Below are 7,500 nucleotides of genomic sequence, written 5' to 3'. Positions count from 1 at the left end.
TACAGTTAAATCGTGAACACTTGATAACTACAGTCTCGTCAATAATAATGATTACAAACATAATGATTCAGAATAACGATTTTCTGACAAACATTTTGCGTATAATCAAGATATAAGTTTACATGTATTTATAAAGTAAGGGTCGGTATTGCTTGCTCTGGGGCTCTTTGTTATTGTCGTTCCGTTCTGGGCGCAGGTCAAAGTTGGCACCGGCGATAGATAACCAGTAGCGTGCTGGGTACCATGGGAAGTCAAGGATGAGTAGAGGGGAGAGGTCATTAAATCCTCCGTCTTCGCGACACAAGGAAGCAAAATAAGGGAGTAAAGAGAAGAGAAAGGCGTTGGGGAGGAGGGGAGGGGATGACGGTGCAGGGGAGAGGGACGGGGAGGTAAATGTCATGGCGAAGGAGGAGGAGGAGGAGAGGAGGAGGAGGAGGAGGAGGAGGAGGAGGAGGAGAGGAGGAGGAGGAGGAGGAGGAGGAGGAAGAGGAGGAGAAGAAGAAGAAGAAGAAGAAGAAGAAGAAAAGGAAAAAGAAAAAGAAAAAGAAAAAGAAGAAAAGGGAGGAGAAGAAGAAGAAAAAGAACAACGAGGAGGAGAAGGAGAAGGAGAAGGAGCTGGAGAAGGAGAAGGAGGAAGAGAAGGGGAAGTAGAAGGAGAAGAAGGAGGAGGAGAAGAAGAAGAAAAACAACCACAACAAACAAGAGTAAAAGGAGGAGGAGGAGGAAGGGGAGAAGGTGGAAGAGGACAATGACGAAGACGAGGATTAGGATTAGGAGTACTAGCATCAGAATTAGGATGAAAATGAGGGAAAAAAGCATTAGGAATATTAGTATTAGTAGTAATAGTAGGAGGAGGAGTGGTGGTGGTGGAGATGGTGGTGGAGGTAGAGGTGGTGGAAGAGGGAGAGAAGAGGAGGGGGAGGAGAGAAGGAGGTGGAGAGGAGGAGGAGGATGAGAGGATTGGGGGAGAGGAGAGTAGGAGGTGGAGAGGAGGGGGAGGAGGAGGAGGAGGGGGAGGAGAGGGTAAGGAGGAGGAGGAGGAGGGGGGAGAGGTGAGGAGGAGAGGAGAGGAGGAGAAGGAGGAGGAGGAGAGTATAAGGAGGAGAGGGGGAGAGGAGGAGGAGGAGGAAGAGGAGGAGGAGAGGAGAGGAGGAGAGCATAGGAAGAGAGGAGAGGAGAGGAAAAGAGGAGGGGAGGAGAGGGAAGGGGGTAGGAGGAGAAGGAAGGGGGAGGAGGAGGAGGAGGATGGGGGGACGGCAACGTAAACAACGACGACCACGACATAAAGGAAAATAGAAAAGAAGGAGGAGGCGTAGAATTAATAGAATGTGAGAAGTTATGAGGAGTAGGAGGTAGTAGAAGGGTAGAAAATAGGAGGAGAAAGAAGAGAGGTGTGAGATAGGAGCGTGTGGTCCTCGGAAAACAATATCTGTGCAACAAAAGCTCTGTATTCTCGGAGGGACACCCAGGCAACGTAATGAGTTAATCATAAAATACGAAACATCTCTGACAAACATTTTGATTTAAGGATTTTTTTCACGGGATTAGACAGGAAGTTAGAAAGAGAAGGAAAGAAAGGAGAATAAGGAAAGTGACGAGTAAAACAAAAGTAAAGGAAATAAAATGTACGCCGAAGCTCTTCATCCTCGACATCCGTTCATTAGTTGAGGGTTAGGAATAAACGAAAAAAAAAAACAAAAACAAAAAAAAACTGAAGAGTGTGTCCCATCTAACTACATGGTCTGAGGGAAAGTATCCAAGGGGAGAGTCTCTAAAGTAGCATCGAGGAAGCGGGCTAGACGTCGCTTTATGGGAGGAAGGCGTCATTGCACGAGGGTCCTCTTCAGTGCTATATCACAACAATGTTCTATGGGAGATGTGATCATTCTTCTAGGCGGGAGGGAGGGGAAGGCAGAACTGGAAATGGTAGTAGATAACTTCTGGAGTGTTTGGGAGGAAGGGATAGAGGCGGGAGGAGAAAGAGAGAAAGAGAGAGAAAGAGAGAGACAGAGACAGAGAGAGACACAGAGAGACAGAGAGAGAGAGAGAGAGACAGACAGAGCGAGACAAAGAGAGACACAGAGAGAGACAGACAGACCGAGAGAGAGACAGACAGACAGACAGACAGACAGAGAGAGAGAGAGAGAGAGAGAGAGAGAGAGAGAGAGAGAGAGAGAGAGAGAGAGAGAGAGAGAGAGAGAGAGAGAGAGAGAGAAAGAGAGACACAGAGTGAGACAGACAGACAGACAGAGAGAGAGACAGACAGACAGACAGGAGAGAGAGAGAGAGAGAGAGAAAGAGAGGAGGGGAGAGAGAGACAGGCAGAGAGAGAGAGAGAGAGAGAGAGAGAGAGAGAGAGAGAGAGAGAGAGAGAGAGAGAGAGAGAGAGAGAGAGAGAGAGACAGGCAGAGAGAGAGAGAGAGAGAGAGAGAGAGAGAGAGAGAGAGAGAGAGAGAGAGAGAGAGAGAGAGAGAGAGAGAGAGAGAGAGAGAGTATCAGAGAGCAGAGATGCGAAAGTTTGACATTGTCATCCGACATCTGTCCCGCGAGAGTAGCCACTTAGTGCATTTCCCGGCGGGGCTGGCTTGTCGACCGGATTGACAGAGGCGTTTATGCAGTCCGCAGTGCACCACCTCAGGAACTCGCCGCAAAGTTACGGCCAAGTTATGAATCAGTGATGCTGTGTGCGGATGCCACAGATGATATTGCTTTATAAAAAATGGAAAATATTTCAGGGTTTTAAAAAGATATTTTGAAAGGAGCGTAGTGCCAACTGGTTTAATTACTCCTTTTTCTTTTCCTCGGAGAAGGGTGGTGCTGTTTCATAAGGGTGTCCTTTGTCACTTGGATTAAACCATTGAGCAGCACGACCCCTCACAAACAATCTAAGTTCTGAAGATGCTCGAGTCGAGCTGCCGGAGAGAAAGCAGAGTACTGGACATTTCAGGGATGATCCTCGACGAGTTGAATGGAAGAAAAAAAAAAAAAAAAAAAAAAAATACACAGAGAGAACTGCGTCCGAACTTCAGTCTGGGACAAAAGTGTTGGTTCAAGTTATTTCGAATTCTTTCTGAGGGAGAACGAGCATGTTAAAGGGTAAATGCTCATGCGGCAGGACATTTTCTTCTTATTTACACAGTCGCTGAAAACACTCTTGGACGAAGACGAGAAATGAAGCTGGAGAGACACATGCCTCTCAAGTTTAATGGTTTCTATTATTTTCGCTTTTTGGATAACGCGTTTTCCTAACGAGCATCTAAGGAAAGCTCGAGCGGAGACGTCATACACATTCGTAAAAAAGAAATGCAGAGATAGGCACATAGGCACATATTCTCTCTCCCCCCCCCCCCCCCCCCTCTCTCTCTCTCTCTCTCTCTCTCTCTCTCTCTCTCTCTCTCTCTCTCTCTCTCTCTCTCTCTCTCTCTCCCTCCCTCCCTCCCTCTCTCTCTCTCTCTCTCACTCTCTCTCTCTCTCTCTCTCCCTCCCTCTCTTTCTTTCTTTCTCTCCCTCCCTCCCTCCCTCCCTCTCTCTCTCTCTCTCTCTCTCTCACTCTCTCTCTCTCTCTCTCCCTCCCTCTCTTTCTTTCTTTCTCTCCCTCCCTCCCTCCCTCCCTCCCTCCCTCCCTCTCTCTCTCTCTCTCTCACTCTCTCTCTCTCTCACACACACACTGGATCGGACCGGCTATGATACTGTTAAGATGAAGCTTAGCCTTGAAGACAGTACACTTGGAAGCCTTTGAACAGGTAACGTGAACAGAGGCCGTTCAGCCCGCCCCCACCCTCCGACTGTGCTGTCATTCGTTAATGAATTGCCAGCAGAACCGAACAGGTCTCGACGTGTTTTCCCGCTCGACCGCGGCCTCAACCGGCGTCCAACCGTGATTGACGGGGATGGAGGAGAGCCGCTCGCTCATCAGCTGATTGGCGTCGACTCCAGATTGATCGATGTTAGCTGACAAATTCGAAAATAGTATTTGGAGTAACGTTATCTCTCCTGGCATAACAGAGTTGAGTGGGATCTTTTAACGGGCTTTCGCTCACGCTCACGCATGCATTCATACGTACGTATACTTACACCTACACTCGCACTCATACGTACACACAGACACACACACACGCTTACAATTGCACTCGTACGTACATACATCTACACTTACACTCGCACTCATACGTACATACATACACTTACACTCGCACTCATACACACATACACCTACACTTACACCTACACTTTCACTCGCACTCATACGTACATACATACACTTACACTCACATTCATACATACATACACCTACACTTACACTCGCACTCATACGTACATACATACACTTACACTCGCACTCATACGTACATACATACACTTACACTCGCACTCATACGTATACTCATAACCCAGGCAGGGATGAATGGATCTGTTGGCACTCAGGCACCTCCTCTCTCTCACGCACACATACACGCAGCCAAACGACTGATGCAGTGCGGAAAATTCAAATGAAGAATATATATATGTCTTCCCGATCCTCCCCCCCTCCCCCCCAAAAAAAAAAGAGTATGCAAATGAGCGAGTGGCGAGCGCTAACTCTAGATATTTCCGGCACGAGCGAAACTAAGAAGCGGCAGTCAGACAAGTGAGTCTTTCTCGAGCTGGATCTGACGGGAATGAATCGGGAATCATGTGAGGGAATTCATGGTGTCATTCGGCTTGTGCAAGACAGCCTCTTGCTCCGAAAAGAAGGCGGTGGGAGGACACACACACACACACACACACACACACACACACACACACACACACACACACACACACACACGCGCACACATACACATACACATATATATATATACACACACATACGTACATATACATATACATACACATACACATACACATACACATGCACATGCACATGCACATGCACATGCACATGCACATGACATACATATACATACATACATACATAAACACACACACACACACACACACATACACACACACACACACACACACACACACACACACACACACACATGCACACACGTATATATACTTGGAGCCTCCATAAAGATCAAATAGTCAAATGACCCCTTAAACGCTTCGAAAAAAGGGCTCTAAATTGTATTTCCACGGCCCTGAAGGTCCCTTTAATGAGAAATACCCTTCCATTTCCCCGAGGCGGAACATTTGCCAACTCAAATTCTCATTATAGTCTGAATGCGTAATTAAAAAGACAAAAAAAAAAAGAAACTGCTCTTTCCCTCTAAAGCTGTCATATTTTGCTTTCCATTCGTCTCAATTAGTGCTAATATTAAAGAACTTGACTGGGAGAGTAAAAGGGGGAGGGGGAGGCGGGAAGGAAGGAAGGAAGGAAAAGAAGAAGGAAGGAAGGAAGGAAGGAAGGAAGGAAGGAAGGAAGGAAGGAAGGAAGGAAGGAAGGAAAGAAGGAAGAAAAGAATGAATTAATGAATGAATGAATGAATGAATGAATTTATCAATGAAGGAAGGAAGGAGGGAAGGAAGAAAGGAAGGAAGGAAGGAAGGAAGGAAGGAAGGAAGGAAAGAAGGAAGTAATGAAAGAAGGAAGAAAGGAAGGAAGAAAAGAAGGAAGGAAGGAAGGAATCAGTGCATTTAGAAATGAAAAAAAAAGTTCATATTGAAGGAAAGTTTGATTACTGTCGCGCGTGTTTGTGCTCGAAGGAAAATCCCGGTAAATGTGAAAACTTTGGCAATTCTGTGATATGTCAGGCTCTCCTTTCTCTTTCTTATTTCCTTCCTTCGCTCGCGCTTTTGCTTTTCATTAAGTTGTGCAGAATGCGGCAGTTGGTGTTAATGCTATTTCGAGAGGGAAGGGAGGGAGGGGAAGGAGGGAGAGAGGGAAGGGAGAGGAGAGAGAGGGAGGGGAGGGGAGATAGAGGGAGGGGAGGGGAGAGAGAGTGAGGGGAGAGGAGAGAGAGGGAGGAGAGAGGAGAGAGAGGGAGGGGAGAGGAGAGGAGGAACAGGAAGGAAGGGGAGATAAAGAGAGGGGAGGGGAAGGGAGGGGAGGGGAGGGGAAGGAGGAAGGGAGAAAGAAAGATGGAGAATGGGAAACAGGAAAAGGATGAGAGGGGAGAGATGTTGGAGGATGAAGAGGAGAGCGAAACTACATAGTCACGCTTTGGTTGCCACTTCAGAAAACGCCCGGGATTAATTTCCTCCGAGTTGCAGTGCATTTAAGGATGACTCTCGCCGCCCGTCTTGAACTATTCCATCAGACGAATACCAATAGCAATTTTTCTCGTATTCCGTGATGACGCGAACCGCCTGCCCTGCCAGTTGTCACAGGCCCCGCTTGTTGATTCCCACGACGCCTTTGTTTGGTTGCGTTGATATACTGAAGATTCCTTGCAACTGTGCAGTGATCACTTGTTATTTAGAGGAAGGCGTGCAAATGGATACAGGCCACCTACGTTCACACTTGTTTACAACTTGATACGTGTGTCGACGCGCATGTAAATACTGGCTTATTCGCATGATTGGAATAGCCACGCGGGGAAGCACGACTGTAATAAGTGCGGATTTTGTGTGTGTGGGTGTGGGGGGTCGGGGTGGGGTTGTTTGGTTCCTTTTAATTAGGAAGATGCTGATGTTGTAAGAAGCGTTGCATAAAAAGATATTCCAAATGCATTTTCAATCCTTGACCGACTTGCATGTTTTATGCTTGGTTGTTATCTCGTCCGTTTTTTTTTCTGTTCTTAATGTTTTTAATATGTAATATGAAATTTTGGTCTGTCTTAAAGAGAGACACACGCACGCACGCACGCACGCACGCACGCACGCACGCACTCACGCACGCACACACACACACACACACACACACACGCACTCGATCCCGATCTAACCAAAGCTTTCTACATCTCCCCACATCTAAATATTCCACGAGTTATGTCAGCGCCGTCCATTTCGCATAGGAAGTAGCACGTGTTCAAACAGCTGTTTTGACAGATGCTCCAAGAAGTTTGTGACTGTGTCGCTGATACGGTTTATCCCAGCGTCAGAAAGCCTCGGTGCATCTGCCTGGGCCTGTCTTTGATGAGTTAAAGGAAAAGCGAACCTCCTGAGCAGTGATCTGACGGCCAGAGCTTGCTCCTTCTCTGCCCTAGTGTTGATGGGGTGTTTGCCAGGGCGTTCGGGTATTACAAGGGATGAGCTCAAGACGTGAAAAGGAATCTGTTCATTGTTCTTATTTTTTTCATTCATGGGTACACGTACGCGTAATGGTCCTCCTCATTTATTTTAAGTTCTGTTTGTTATTTATTAATGTTGTTTTTTATTATCACTGTTAATGCTGAAATAATCTTTTTGTTTGGTATTTCTATTGATTTAATTCTCCTGGTTTATGCGTTCATCTGTATTTAAACAAAAAAATGTGTGGAGAGCTTCAGACCAAGCCTTGAAATGCAACAAAGGAGTGCAGAAGAATAAAGCTTGTACTCTTCGTGTATAGAAAGGACTAGCATGGCTTTAGAA

This window comes from Penaeus chinensis, chromosome 15 (assembly GCF_019202785.1).
Source record: "Penaeus chinensis breed Huanghai No. 1 chromosome 15, ASM1920278v2, whole genome shotgun sequence".
Taxonomy (NCBI): domain Eukaryota; kingdom Metazoa; phylum Arthropoda; class Malacostraca; order Decapoda; family Penaeidae; genus Penaeus; species Penaeus chinensis.
This window is presented reverse-complemented; position numbering follows the sequence as displayed.